Genomic DNA, 15,872 nt, shown 5'->3' on the forward strand with positions numbered 1-15,872 from the left:
AGGGAGGGAGGGAGGGGGAGGGAGGGAGGAGAGAGAGAGAGAGAGAGAGAGAGAGAGAGAGAGAGAGAGAGAAATCAGAGCCTTTAAGTGACATCTTCCAGGCAGCACAATTGGGGTTCTCTAGGCAAATGTCTGAAGGAAGCCTCCACTGAGGATGCTGGAGACCCAAGACAGCACTCCCTAGTAAGAAGTTCACTGTCTCGTGGCCCTAATGTAACAAAGCTGGAGTCACTGACCATTTTTCCCTATGCTTTCAACCCCTTTCTTTGTAAAGGACACATGCTCTTTTACATCTCAAGTGGATTACCATGGCACAGAGCCAATGACTAAAGGACCTAGTTGAACTGGAAGGAGGAAGTGGCATTTCTGCCCTTTTTCATGATTCTCAGGGTATTGGAGCAGGGCTCGACAGCCCACTCAGAATCCATGCTCATGTTTGGGGCCTCATCTTCCAGTTGGGAGCACTGAGGCCTGGTGAGGGCAGAGCTCCAGGCTGCAAGCCGCTGGCTGCTGGTTCAGAGCTGTAGGATGTCATTGCAGATGCTTGCTCCAGCTGTGTGTGTCCAGGGCCTGAGCCCCAGCACCTGAGTTGTCTAGCCCAAGCTGATTCTGACAGACTTGAAACTTTCAGGCATTTTGGGTTTTTCCTTCTAGTGAATGTCAGAGAAAAGAACCTTGAAGAACTTCTTGGGAGAGAGGTGAGTACTTTCAAAATCCATGTCTCCACACTTCCTGTATTACTCTCCTGTTGCCATGACAGCAGCAGGTTAAGGAAGCAAGGTTCATAGTTTGAATGGACATCATGGAAGACACAGTGGGGAAGGTGTGGCCTCTGGTCATGTTCATCTACCATCAGGCAGCAGAGAGAGATGAATGTCGCTGCTCAGATCCCTTTCTTCTTATTCTGAATAATAATAAGAATCCCAGCCCATGGGCTGAAGCTGCCTAGAGTTAAGACAGATCTTCCCACTTCAACAAACCCAATTTAACCAAAGATTTATCTCCTATAACCTAGGACCTACATGATTCTAGATTCTATTGAACTGACAATATTAACTATCACACCCTTTCCTAAAACAGGGAGTTAAGAGGTCCTGGCCTAGGAGTCAGGAAGCCCAGGTCATCACTGGGCTCCCCATCTGTCCAGCCGGTCATGCTTTCTCAGCATCCCCATCTAGACAATGAAACAGCTTGACTACAATGAATTCTCCACAAGGTTTCTTTGGAGTGGGCAATGAAGAATCCAGAACCTTCTGAGCCAGGCTTCTCCTGGGTCTATGCTAACCTGAACTCCACTAGGTCAAGGCTGGCTGTCCTTTCCACCTCACTCCTGGCCTGTCTCTCCTCCCCATTCCTTTGCCTACCTGGAAACTCTAGATAAACTCCCACAATTCTGGGGATTTCCTTGCCCTCTTGATAGAATAGTTAGAGGAATTCCTCAGGTTGTTTGCTGAACTTTACACGTGGAAGCAGGAAGATGGAGACGGCTTTGTGAGCACAAGACTAGCTCTCACAGCTATGGAGTGCGTGCGGCTTTACATCTCCTGAGACTGAACTTTCCGGGTTCCCTATTTGGGGGGAGAAAATTTTCTGCCTCAGTTATATAGGTATCATATTTCCTGATGTGAGGGCGTCCCAAGTCGGTTGCTTTAGGTCCTTTCTGGCCCTCACTGATCTTCAGGAGGGAAGAAGCCTGGGAGTGATCAGCCCTTCTTAGGAAACAGAGCCAGTGGGATCTTGTTACACTCTCTTTTATTGTGACTGAAGATCCATTGTTGCAGCTTAATGACACCATTTTATTCACACTGTATTTGTTTTATGATAGCCCTCTATTTATAGCAACCCAACACTGCTTTTCCATTTATGGCTGTGGTATAACATATCACTGTTTAAAAACAAACTCGTTTAAGTAAAACAAAATATAAAATAAGTGCTGATTTCAAGAAAGCCATTAAGCAGGCAGCCTTCACACTGGGGCCGGGCTAGGTCCATGTTCTGAAGGAGGCAGGAGACTGAGGCCTAGAGCTGGGATCACTGTCCCCCTTGGGTGTGAGTTATGCAGCCAGCCTGTGCTGTCTTCATCTACTAAGTTGGTTCCGGGGTGCAACTCGGGCCTGGTGGCAAGCACCTTTAGCCAGTGAGCCGTCTTACTGGTCCCCAACCGGTACCGTCTTCCCCCAAGCCACTCTGCCTGCTCTTACCAGAGCTAAATCTTCCAAAGCCTCCCCCTCTGGTCAAGCCCAGGCCCTCACTCAAGATTTGATTCTCACGGAGTTTCTGTGGTGCCTCTCTCCGTGGTCCCAGGAGGCCCATGCCAGCAGTCTTTTACAGAAGCATCCTTGAGTTCAGAGCCTACAGGGGTTCTCAGCCAGAGGGGGCAGCCTCCCCTTGACCCAGTGTGGGAAGCTGGAGAGATTTCGATATATTGACAGAATTCCATACCCATGCAGGGCCACTGAAGAACAGAAACCTGTTCTCAAGCTGCATGCCCCTTTAGCAATCCCTCCTCTCAACTCTATGAAGTGGTTCTAGCCCTGAGACCTTAAGACATTTTACTTCTTGGAATGTGGGCAAGGATAGGTCCTTCAAAACTCAAACTCAGTCTTGCTTCTTGACCGTACCAACTTTCACACTCAAGGCTGTCTGTGTCTGGACTGAGTGAGATCAGTGGGCCAAGAAGTCTGAAGTCTCTTTCAGAGTGTAGTTCAACTCCTGTGTGTGTGTGTGTGTGTGTGCGCGCGCGCGCGCGCGCGCCCACACACAAGACTGTTTGGTGTAGAAGTGTCAAAGCTGGGCACTGATAATTGCTGCCAGTGAGGTAACAGGAGTTGCAATCTGAGTCTTCTCATAGCAGTTTCTGTTAGGTTGTGATTCTTACATGCCTGCTTGTGAATTTTGTATGCCGTCCCCCCCCCCCCCAACCCCGTATGGCGTAGGTTAGCTGTGCCCTGTGCAGGGTGGGGAAGTGGGTGAGACAAGAGCCTCAGGTCTAGTCCTTAGCAGGGCCGTGGTTTACAGCTGACAGAGTTGGGAAGACTCACCAGGCCAGAGGCAGTCACCAGCAATGAGATTTAACAGTGCTTGACGCACAGGTTCCCATCAAATACTTCCTGGCAGTGAGTGGAAAACCAAGGGGCAAGGTCGCAATGGAGGATCCCACATCTCAGCCCTGCAGTCACACCCAAGGGTGCTGGTGACACGGAGAAAGCTCCCCAGGAATAAATGTCCTAGTCTGGCATGCCACCCTGGCCCTCCTCCGGCCATCTAAATTCAAACAGCGAGTGAGCATGGGGAGGAGGCTAGGGGTCCAGGGGCCATGGGGAAATCTCGACTCCGGAGACCATATGCTAGGACCGGGTGAGAGGGCTAGAGTGGGGAGACAAGGACCCGGTTAGCCTATAGACGCGTCAGCACCGAGGCGGCAGTAGTGGCGACAGGAGACCGAGGGGCGGAGGCTAGGGCGGAGGGAGCGGGAGGGCGGGCCGGAGGGTGGCGGGAGGTGTGGCCGGCGGCGGTGGCGGGCGAGCAGCTGCAGCTGCCGCCGGCGTCTCAGGGGCTGCAGGCTGCCAGCGGACACAGCTCCAAGCTGTTCCGAAGCCCAGCAACGCCAGGCCTCTCGGCCCCGGCCCCCAGCGGGCGTCGCCGCTCCTCGTCGCCTAGCCCAGTGCCACCGTGCAGGATTGCCGGCGCCCCGCAAGTTGCGAGCGCACTCTGCGCCTGGGGAAACTTTCCCCCGTGGCCAGGCCTCTGCCAGGTAGGACTGGACCACTGTACCCCTCTGTGCGTACTGGCTCAGGGACCCCGCGCGTTCCAGGGGAGATCTCGGACCAGTGTGGGTTTCAGGACGCTCGGGGAAGCGGCCACTAAGTTCTGCTGAGACTCCCCTGGAGGCGGGGACAGCGCCTCCTTGTGTGACCCCGAGCACACCCCGGGTCGCGGACTTCGCCCGGGTCAGGTGCAGCCATTCTGCGCCCGGGGGCTCAGGCGACAAAAGGGCGGCAGGTGGGACTCTCAGGTCCAGAGTGTCGGCCGGTGATATACCGGGAGGGAAGGGGTGCGTCCAGGTGACCCGGAGCGCTGACAGGTCTCCATGGGAGGCCTGGAACCCAGCTTGGGCGCGGCGGATCGCCGGCGTGCTGGGGCACCGAGCGCGTGTCGCCTTCTTGGGACCCTGGTGGCCGGCCAGGAGAGCGCGCCTGAATTTGCTTCCGCACCCGGGCTATCATTCCCTGAGCTGAAAGGTGTGCAGCTCTGTGGATGCGGAGACCTAGGAGGTTGCCGGGCGGGTCCCGCCGCCAGATATGGGGTGTGGTGGCCGCGGGTTCCCAGCGTGGCTGGCCATGGTGGGCGCGCGCGGGATCAGGGTCCTGCTTACGCCGGGATAGTTGCCTCGCCAGGGGGAGCACTTCCTTGGCCGGATCGGCTTCCCAGCCCAGCCCAGGATCTTAACAGACCGCAGCTCCACAGATGTATGCACCACTGCAACGTGTGCGGGGTCTGTCTGGAGGAGCGCCCCACCTTGCCCCAGCGAATCGGGCGGAGGGTGGGGTGCCTCTGCGACGACCAGATGGATCAGTGTCATGAGATGATTTTTCATGTTCCGCTGGCAAGGATGAGTGAACAATTTACACCCAGAAAAACAAAAACAAAAGAAACTTTACATGGACAGCGAGCTGGCATGGAAACAATGGGATAGAACATTGGTTGGGATTTACTTGAAGTTACTGAGACCCAACCCTTTTTGTAAAAGTGGCTCCCTTTGTCCTGGTCCTGGCAGATTTCTGGGTGTGGTGGGCAGGACTCGTTCTCTTTCTGGGCACAGGTACATTGGGTGGGTGGTGGGGTTCCTTAGGATTTTCTATAGTTCCATCAGAAGGGTCACACTCCCCAGCAATCACGGAGAGCATCCCATCTCCTGGGTTCCACACACATCTGTCTGATCACGTCCCAAGTATTGGTGAAAACTTGCCTTCCTTCCCATACTCTTAGACTCCTGTATCGTCCCCGTGGGAAGGGACATGCTGACTTCCAGAGTCTATAGAAAGTGTCATCTTGGTTGTGTGAAGCGCTGTTCATATCTAGGGGACTCTGGGGGGCTGGAGCCTCATCTTTCTCTCTAAACTGTAGTCTGTCTCTCTTCTCTCCACCCCGAGAGAGTACTGATGTACTGAGAGAACCAGAGACCGTGGCTTCAGAGTAACTGGAAGTTTTCACGTGTCCTTGCTAGGAATTTGTACTCACCATCCCAGCTGCCCCACAAACCCCTGCAAGGTGATGGAAATGAGGTGATTCCTCAGTCCTCAAGAGACAGATGGGGTCCTGCCTTCAGCATGGGTAAAAGCCATGTGTGTTTATTAGATGTAGCCAGCGCTTCTGTGCAGGACAAAGTTTCTGTCTGAGATCAGACTTCAGCCTGGCTTCTGTGGAATCACAGGGCCGAGGCAAAGAGGCAAAGGAAAGGGTGGGGAAGCCCTTGTCTCTGGATCTGTCTTTAAGGCATTCCAGGAGCCAGAAAACAAAAGAAGTGTTTGGTTTGTTTTATTTTAGTGACTCTGTGTGTGTGTGTGTGTGTGTGTGTGTGTGTGTGTGTGTGCGCGCGCGCGCTGGAAGCCTGGCAGGATACCCTCACCCTTGGAACCTGGGTATTAGCCTGTCCCCCACTCTAAGGCCTGTGGATTTGGGATGCTGTCTTCCCTCTCTGCTCCTTACTCACCCCAACCTCCACACTGAAGAGAGTACAGGCTCTCCACCCTCTAGGGCTGCTCATGTCTCTGCTCCTGGTAAATTCCCAGTCTCTGACTCCAGGTAAATTCCCCAGTCTCTGACTTAGCCGTAATCCAAGCCTGGACCCATTTCTTTGTCTTCTCTGTCCCCAAATCCAAAATGCCAAACTATCACGGATGCTCCAGGGAGCATTGTAGAAGTGGACCTCTGGGCATGCATGTAGGATATCTTGGTATGAATCCAGAAAGAACCCCAACCTTTTAATAACTTCCACACCAGCTTGGAAATAGCTCCCTTCTTAACTAAATGACGTTTCAGTGCTCTGGGCTCGGGGCTGTTTGGGTTTGGAGTCAAGGGATTGGGAGGTTTGTGGGAGGGGCTGGTAGAGGGAAAAGAGTAGATTTGAAATCCAGCCAGCCAGTTTATCAGTGAGGCCTTGGATGAGCCCCATCCCCTGTGGCCCTCCTTCTCTGTCTGTAAATAGCTCTGGAGATGGAGGGGCCTGTGACTTAAATCCAGGGAAGCCTTTGGGTGATCTGGACAGCCATGCTGGATGCTGCCTCTAGTCCAGCAGGGGGTTCTTCTCCAGGCTGTTTGGCCTCCTCTTGCTGGCCTCTGGTACTAGAACCCAGTGGGCTCACACCCAGGGGTAGTCGCTCAGTTTGTGTGGACCGATGCACACACTGGTGTTTGGGGGCAGTTTGGGAGCAGAGAGAGGGTAATGCTGTGACTCATCCCTGCTAGGAATATCGCACCAGCCAGTGCAGGTGTCTTTCTCTGGTTGCCTGGCAGTCCCAATTCCCTGAGAAAAGCCAGGGCTTGAGACTGGACTGCACACTTTAGCAGCCCCTCCCTTTCCAGGGGGCTGCTCTTCTGGCCCTTTTCATCAGCCACTGAAAAGGGAGATCAGGAACTATTGTTTGAGCTCAGCTGGGACCCCACAGAGAGAGCTCAGAACCCAACACTTGGTCCTGGGGAACAGATGATGCCAACTGATCAGGGTCTCTGCAACCCGATGCTCTCAGGCAAACATGCCAGCTTGGGTTCCTCCTGCCCCACAGGCTAGCACCTTGGAGTAATATCCGTGTTCCATCTGATCAAGTGGGGCTGATCACAAGTGTTTTTGTTTGTTTGTTTGTTTGTTTGTTTGTTTTGTTTGCTTTCTTATTTTTACAAAGAAAGACAGAATGAGATGGTGAGCCTCAGGTCTGTAGCTGACACAGCCAGGCTTTGGGGAGGGGAGGGGGGCCTGATTATCCTGCTCTCTCTAGTCTAGACTCCTGGGTTGGACATAAGCAGAAACAGGCTCCTGAGTGGAAGCTTTGTGTGTACACTCAGAAATTAGATGCGATACAGTAGACAAACAGGAGAACCAGGAATTAGGAGGCTTGATCTATCATAGATGAGGCTGTGTGGCCTCAACTAAGTCACTGCCCTTTCTGAACCTCAGGCTCTTTATTTGCTTAGAAAAATCACTGCATGGCGATTAGAGTAGTTGGGTTTAAATGCTGTCTACCCTGCTTGTCACTCGACTTCTGGTGTCTTTCATTTTCTAGAAAATGGAACTAACAATATCTCCCATCAGACTGTAGTAGACCATCAGTGAGATAATCCTAGTAAAATACTGAGCACTCTAGCTAGCACACAGCAAACACTGGTACCTTCCCATTGTAGTTTAGGGATGGAAGACAATGTGAAGAGGTTGGTTGTCCAGTTGTTTTCTTCCTTTCTTACCTCACTAGGTCAGTGTATTTCCCGGTGGTTATTCTTATAGTAGCCCTTCACTTTTGCAGGATAGCCAATGTGATGTCTAGTCCCTCAGCCGTTACCTGCCGGTCTTCCCCCGTCCACTTTGTTTCCCATTGTAATTGGGTACCAAGACCACCTGTGCTGATGAGAAGCTGGCCTGATGGAAAGCTTCCAAAAGCACCCCAGCCGCAGCTCTCCTTCTAAAACACTTTGGACTTTCAGTTAAATGCTCTTGGGTTCTGTGGGTTGCATTTTGCCCAGCTGACCCTGATTCCTCTTTGGATGTGGGTTGAGCCAGGTCTGAGGTGTGCAGTGTGGGGGACTATGTCCACTGTCCTGTCTGGGGAAGCTTCCTCAGGCTGCTTGGGAGGGGACAGTGCAGGATGTACTACGCCTCTTCCCTATGAAGACTTGCTCTAGGTGATCTTAACAGTGATATCTGCATGGTGTAGACACTGTGAGACTACTCCTATAAGTCAGGGCTAGACCACACAGCATCATCTCATTTCCCTGGGGACTTTAGCTATTGTTCCCATTTTACAGGTGGGAGAATAAGGCCCTGAAAAAAAAAATGGAGTCAGCAACAGGGCTGGGATTTGAGATTAGCTCAACTTGGCTCTTCATCCTATGTGCTCAGCCACTGTGTGATACTTTTTCCTGTGACCCCCAGAGCTCCAGTAAGGATCTTTAAATTTGGACCACACCCTGCACACACCCATACACACACATATGCTTTTGACCATTCTTGCTCAGGGCACCTTCTGGGAATCTTTCCCTTCATCTTGCATATATCACTTAGGCACCTTGGTGGTTAAAGGTGGGTTAAAAGTTTTGGGGACATGGTTGCTCACAGGAGGGGAACAATCTTAGGAAACAACACAGGGCTGTAACAGGAAGAGGTGCATTGCTGGCCTGGCCTCCATCTCTGCTTTTTGTGGTGCTTGAGATGGTGACCTTGGCCTGTATATGGCTGCTCTTCTGAACCATGTAGGTGGCATTGAAGTCACCACAGAAGGAGAGGATGGTGGTAATGCCAGCAGGCACTCCATGCTTCAGCAGGAGGTGGTACATACCACTCAGCTCTGGTACATTGGCCAGCTCCGTCCCCTGGTCCTAACCAGCCACAAGGGTAGCTGAAACCAATTTGACAATGGCATTAGCAGCGGAGTGCTGAAATGAACATTCAAGGCTCCTTGGGACGACTGGGTCACCAGCCCTTCAAACATTAGGCTTATCATTAGCTGACTCTGACTGGACAATCTGCACATGGAGACATTATTTCCAGGTGATCGTATTGGGCCTGTGGCACGCTGCAGGGTGTGGAGCCAAAGGGGCTGACAAGTGATACGGCCATCTCTTCACTTTGCACCCAGTACTCTATGGCCTCCTTTGGCTTGCTGAAACTTACTGCTTTGAGAACTTTCCAGAACCTTTTCCAAGTTCTTCCAGTAGCCACTTTGGTCCCTAGCACTTCCACCCTCATAGGGTGACTCTTTCGTGTTCATCTCTGTGAGAGTGGGGAGTTAGGGAGTCAAGAGTGCTGGACTCATCTGGAAGTCCAGGGAGAAGGCAGGGGTGTGAAGGGAGAGAAACTCGTTTGAGATGCAGAGTGTGCATTGCAGTGTGAGTAAGAGAGAAGGGGGCAGCTCCAGAAGAACAGCTAGACAGCATCCAATACAGGCACAGATGCCTAACACAGGAACAGACTCTGGCTAGTGGTGAGAGGTTCCAGATCCTGCCCACCTCCCACCACTGTGACCTCAGGACTGGGCTCTCTTGATGAACTAACAGAGCTTTGATTTGGAGCAGGGAGATAGATTTGGAGTTAACTACCACTTTCATGGGGCCTGGGCCCAGAGATACTGCTAGGAATGAATGGCTCCCTGCCACCCACCCCGCCCCCACATGGCCATCTCTACTATGGGGACAGATTGCTTTCAGGCTGGCCAAGTGTGTGCAGCCTCCTGGGGAGCAGGCTGGGCCACCTGCTTCCTGACATTCAGGGACCCTGCCAGTGGAGCAGGCTCTGCTTGAGGCTATGGCTCCAAGCAGGTTTAAGAGGCACCCATAGGAATTATGGGAATGGAGCTGAGTCGTTGGCTCAGCTTAAACAGAATGTTCCTGTGGACCCCACATGAAATGACTGAGGTCTTGATGCAAAGAGCAGAAAAGAGGCCCATCTCTTAGAGGCTCTAACCCCGGGAGGCTAGAGGGCTCAACATCTGGATCCCTCCCAGGTACAAGAATCAGAAGGGGCAACTTGTCATAGGGGTTAGGGACAGGCATGTCTGAACACAACCACATGGCTATGTTCAAGTCCATAGTCAGCCTGGCAGCCAGGACTGATATTTGTCCTTTACCAAATCCCTTAACATGTAGTGGCTTCCTACACACTGTTCTGCGCTTGGCATTCGTTCACTCACCCTGTATCTGCCTGCTCTGCTTTAGTGGACCAATTCCAACAGCAGATCCCTGATGAAGGATTTGAGGGCCAATACTTTATGGATGAAACAGAAGTGAGTTCCCCTCGAGGGGCTGCTGGGGTGCAGTCCTTTGAGGATTCTGTAAGCAACTGTATAAAACACACTTCAATCATCCCACCTGGCAGGGGAAGCTCACATGTTAGTCACCAATTTTAGTGTCACACAAAAGGATGCTTCCAGAGACTCCAGCTTCTGGATACTTCCAGCCTGCCTCCTGGTGAGGAGTCAAGGGAAGGGCTGCCAGAAAGAGCAGCACCTTCCAGCAAAACCCCAGGAACCCTTGCTGCACCACAGGCATGCACGGGGTAGGGGTGGGGAGTGGGTTGGAAGCACAGCTCACTTGCCTGAGGTAGAGGCATGAATTTGTGATGGATTCGGTCAGCTGCACGCATGGCCACAGTCATTCTTTCCCTGACAAGGGACTGAAGCGCCACACATGCCTCAGCAAATAGCCCATGGGACTTCTGCCTCTCATGGCGTCCTGGTCTTCTCTAGCCTCTCCATGTTATCGGCCCAACCCACCTTGGTCTCCACAGACATCATCTTGGCTTTTCTATCTTGTAGGGTCCAACAGCCTGGACTTGGCGTAGTCAGGAAGAGTCTCCGGGCCCCTCCTGTGGTCTTTGTGAACTTGGTCAGCAGCAGGTGAAGGTGGAGGGCCGTTTCCACTCCTCCAGACTGTGGCGTTGCTCTTCAAAGGGCCTTTTTGTTGTTGTTTGATGCTTCTTCCCAAAGGTTTCTTGCTGAGAAAGCCAGCTGTGGAGCCAAGGGGAGCAGTGACCTCTGAGGCTCTGCCAGTACACCCTGTGAGAAAGCACGGCCCGGCCAGGTGAAGGTTGCTCGGTGTTGCCAATGGGCCAGAGCTGTAGCATAGGCTGAGCTTCCTGGGGGTGCTTGGGAACCTTCTTTCTTTTTCTGTCTAAAGACTTGTAACGTGAGGGGCCCAAGCTCTGAGCTTGGGGTCCCTAGCAGGCCTGGAAATATAGCATCATTACAAAGCGAATAAAGAGTTAGACTATAGCTCACACTTAGCCTGCAAATGGCTGTCCTCCACCTATTGTTATAGAGAGCACTGGACTGGGAGTGCCTTGCGTCTGGCTCTGTTTGGATCTGACAAACTCTTGTATAAACTGTGGGCAGGTGTGTGTGTGTGTGTGTGTGTGTGTGTGTGTGTGTGTGTTTATTCATGTCTAGGCACATGTGTGTACACATGTGCAATGAGGCCAGACGTCAATGTTGGGTATCTTTCTTTTATTGGTCTCCATCTTATTTTTTGATACAGGGTCTAAAATGTGGCTGGACCTGGTGCTTATAGATTTGACTAGACTATCCAGCCAATGAGCCCCAGTGGATCCTACCACCTCGATCCCAGGGGTAAAGACATTCAGCCTTTCTGTGGGTACTGGAGATCTGAACTCAGGGCCTCAGGCTTGCATAGCAGGCGCATTACTGCCTGAACCATCTCCAGCCCCACTGTGAGCTTCTGAGAATGTCTCATCCTCGTAAGAGAAATGAATCCTGGTGAATCTCAGTGTCTCATCCAACAACAGCGTCACTGGGTTCACCTCAGAGTCTGAAGAGGGGAAGAAAAGCCCAAAGCTGTGCATCTTTTGGGTTTTGTCTAAATAAATTAAGAGGGTAAGCCTCTTTTTAATATCTGGAATTATACACAACACACACACACACACACACACACACACACACACACACACACACATCCTCCCTTTCATTTGATAATCTTTTCTTTTTAAAGTGGTTTGAAGAATACAAACAACTGATGAATGCCACATAATAAGCTCAAATAAACATATTCTTTTAAGAAAGTAGTTACCATGTCATAGAATCTAAATAATGGTTAATTTTTTGTCTCAAGTAGTCCAACCACATATAAACATCTATTCAAACTTGTTTGAGGGGTGTGTGTGTGTGTGTGTGTGTGTGTGTGTGTGTGTGTGTGTGTGTATGTGTGTGTGTACAGGCCTTGGTGGAAGGTTCTCTCTGGAAAATAGTAATAGTGGTAACAAGATCATCAAACCAAGTTGCATGTGTGTTCACACACATCTTTGGGTGAGCAACATATGGACTCCTATGAAACACTTTAGAAGGAAGTGTTCTGAAAGCTGCTGGAATGTTTCTCTGTGTTCCAATGGGGCTGTGAGAAGCTGAGGCAGATTCCAGCTTTGCAGTCCCACAGGTTGGGATCAAACTTTAATCCTGGTTAGCTGTGTGACTGTGGGTGAGCTATCACAGCCTCAGTTTGAGGGCGGGGCAGCAGTAAGAGGAGAGCCAGTGCACCGGGACCCTTCCCCACTCACTGGCACTCTTGCCAAGGACCCACTGGGCCCACACACTATGTCCTGTGGTACCTAGCAGTCTCCTTACAACGGGAATTTACACCTGCTTTGCAGAGTGGAGACCTAAGGTGCAGAAGTTATGGTGTTTGCTAGATGGCCCCAAAAGGGGAGTGAGATATGAGGTTTGCCTGAAAACCTGCAAATTCATGCTTGTACCACAGTAAGGTGTTACAGTTTTGTCTGAAGTGCCTTCCTCGGGGCTGTTTGGAATGCTTGTTGCCTGCTAGTGGCACTGTTTTTTGGACACTGGGGGGCCTGAAAGTCTGTGAAAGCACAAGTTGAAGTAAATGTACCTTCCTGAAGTTTGTTTCTGTTGTGTATTTTGGACACTGTGACACAAAAGACCTAACGTGAAAGGGAACAGTTGCCTGGATCTGGTGATGTATGGGGGTACTTCATGTGGGTGCTCCCTTCAGCCACTGTGTGTACTGAGGACTTGAGTCTGAGGGTGGGGATATCACCACACAGCCACGCATGCACAGTGTCCTTCCTGTCCTCAAATACACTCCAGCCTGCTCTAGGTCCTTGTCTCCATCAGCCTGCTCTAGGTCCTTGTCTCCATCAGCCTGCTCTAGGTCCTTGTCTCCATCAGCCTGCTCTAGGTCCTTGTCTCCATCAGCCTGCTCTAGGTCCTTGTCTCCATCAGCCTGCTCTAGGTCCTTGTCTCCATCAGCCTGCTCTAGGTCCTTGTCTCCATCAGCCTGCTCTAGGTCCTTGTTTCCATCAGCCTGTTCTAGGTCTTTGTCTCATCATCCTACTCTAGGTCTTGTCTCCATCAGCCTGCTCTAGGTCTTTGTCTCCATCATCCTGTTCTAGGTCTTTGTCTCATCATCCTACTCTAGGTCTTGTCTCCATCAGCCTGCTCTAGGTCTTTGTCTCCATCATCCTGTTCTAGGTCTTTGTCTCATCATCCTACTCTAGGTCTTGTCTCCATCAGCCTGCTCTAGGTCTTTGTCTCCATCAGCCTGCTCTAGGTCTTTGTCTCCATCAGCCTGCTCTAGGTCTTTGTCTCCATCATCCTGCTCTAGGTCTTTGTCTCATCATCCTAATCTAGGTCTTGTCTCCATCAGCCTGCTCTAGGTCCTTGTCTCCATCAGCCTGCTCCAGGTCTTTGTCTCCATCAGCCTGCTCTAGGTCCTTGTCTCCATCAGCCTGCTCTAGGTCTTTGTCTCCATCAGCCTGCTCCAGGTCTTTGTCTCCATCAGCCTGCTCCAGGTCTTTGCCTTCAGCTAGGTGGAGACAGGGCATTCAGTCCCTCCAGCATTGATCTTCACCACTTCCTGTTTTACAAACCCTCACATTGCTGTGGCTCTTTTTGGGTGTCTGTGTCTCAGCCAGGACACTGATAGGCCAAGCAGGCTTTCCTGCTCAGCTCCCCACCTTTCTCCTGCAGGGAGCTGCTTCTCCTTGCCTTTTCCTGCCGGCGCTGCCTGGTCCCTGAGTCTGGAGGGGGGTCTTACAAGGCAGTCTCTCTCAGTGACTGGCCATCTGCTTCATGCACATCTGGAGTCTTGCCTCCTATTGGTTACCAGGCTGTCGTCAACAGCAGCCTGCCTCCTCTAAAACCCAGGAACTGGTGATGCATGTCTAGGCACTATGTGTATGTGTGTCTTCCCCGAGCCTGTGCCTTGGGGCGATATCAAGAGGTAGGCCCCAGTTTGCGCTCGGGAAGAAAGGATTTATTTGGCTTACTCTTCCACATCACAATCCATCTTCAAGGGAAGTCAGGGCAGGAACTGAAGCAGAGACCAGGGAGGAAGGCTGCTTACTGACCAGGCTCATGTTTGGCTACTTTTCTTATCCCTCCCAGGACCACCTGCCCTGGGGTGTCACTGCCCATCTCTTACATGGGTTATTAATCAAGGAAGTGCCCATTCCCACAGGCCACAATGAGGAAGGTTTCTGAGTTGAGGACCCTCTTCCCTCGTTTGTGTTAAATTGACAAAACACTAACCAGCAAAGGTTGTGTCATAAATAAGGGGGGAGCCTGAAGGTGGAGGAGGCTGATGGTGGGAACAGCAGGGGTAGGTCACACCCTCCCTGCTAGTTTGTGGTAGTTGAAAGTGCCTTGTGGTGCAGTGGTTACACTTAGCCGTGCTGTCTCAGGCTGGTGTGAGCCCGAACAAAACCCTGCTGCTTGCTTTAGTGGTAGTGATGGAGCAGGTGGTGTGGCTGGGAAGACAGAGCGGCTGAGTGTGGGATGCTGCTGAGCACCGACACAGCTGCCTCCAGTCCTCTGACATGGAGCTGCCCTGGCCTCAACGCTGTTTGTCCTCCCAGCCCAGGGGCAACAGGAAAATCCCACAAACTGGCAACTTGTGGGTCCTGCCTCTCTTGCTGACGGCCATGCAGGCCAGCAAGACCCTCTGCCCTACAACTCAGTAGAAGAGCACCCACTAACTCTCAAGGGAGGCTGCCCCATTGCAACACCATCCCAAGACCCAGGATTAGCTTCCAAAAGGCAGACTTGCAGATACTAGCAAGATTTTAGGTTGTTTTTAGTTTGTTTTCCTTGTTTGATCTCTACCACGGATGGGGGAGGAGAGGATGTGAGAAGGAGGGCCTGGCCTGGCTGAGGGAAGAAAATGAGATAGCTTGGGTTTCGTTTGCAGCCAGACACACTGTGAGCTTGTCTGCAAAGCTTAATAAAGACAGGAAGCCTGAGACAACAGAGGTCTCCTGGGCTGCACAGAAACACCTCTGCACAGCCTCCTCCACTGGACTGCCTTTTCCTCAGGGATGTGTGTATTAGCGCCTCGCAAAAGGGCAATTTTCAGCGATGTTGGATTCCCAATCTCAGCCGCATTAGTGCAAATCTCTTTCTTAAAGCCCAGGATCAGCACGAGAAGGAGGCGGGTCTGCTCTTGGCCTGGCCCTGTCTGCCTGGAGAGCCCAGTCACCAGCCAGTCTGGGCTGACACTTGTTATTTACTGCTTAGCAGGGAAGAAGTGAGCTGTGTGATTAGGTAGAGTGAAATGAGGCTACCAGCCCTAGCTGTGACTTTTCCAGGGGTTCCTAATGGACCAGGAGAAGCTCCATGGAGTGGGGGGACATAGCCCTAGATTAGAAGTTGGGATGCAATATCAATCAAGTTCTAGTTTTACCACAGACTCTCTGGGTGACCTTAAAGCAAGGCACTAGGCCTCTCTGGACCTGTTGTCATCTGTAAAAACCTGAGGGTGGGAGAATGAACCCAAACCAACCAAACAACAACAAAACTCTACCACAGCAGAGAAAAAGAACTGGATCAGGCTAGGCCCAATTCTTTCTCTGTGTCTCTGATAATCCCTCTGGGTTCAGAAAGGCTGATGTACTGGGAGAGAAGCCAGGCTTTTGATGACCAGTGCTCCATGAGGAGCAACATGCTGTGATAGTACCTGGCGGACGTGCATATTTTTTTAATCTCAAATGTCAGTGCTGATCAATTAGTAGGGTCTGCCTTGAGCCCTACAATGGGTGGGTAGGGCTGTTTTATCCAGCCACAGCTGGAAGGAGTGCCAAGATCAATTATTGATGTCTGGCAATATTAGAAGAAAACAAATTGACAGAATCATGGAGGGTC

At 51.5% G+C, this 15,872-nt stretch overlaps 1 protein-coding gene across 1 annotated transcript in view; it reads left to right on the plus strand.

Annotated features, from left to right (window-relative positions):
- Nucleotides 1-3,513: 3,513 nt before the first annotated feature.
- The window catches only part of Tspan18 (tetraspanin 18), a 141,202-nt gene continuing 128,843 nt past the window's right edge, over nt 3,514-15,872 (plus strand). The window contains exon 1 of the mRNA XM_036184484.1: nt 3,514-3,754. The gene's annotated coding sequence lies outside the window, so the exon portion shown is untranslated. The remainder of the gene's footprint in view (nt 3,755-15,872) is intronic.

This window comes from Onychomys torridus, chromosome 4 (assembly GCF_903995425.1).
Source record: "Onychomys torridus chromosome 4, mOncTor1.1, whole genome shotgun sequence".
Classification (NCBI taxonomy): domain Eukaryota; kingdom Metazoa; phylum Chordata; class Mammalia; order Rodentia; family Cricetidae; genus Onychomys; species Onychomys torridus.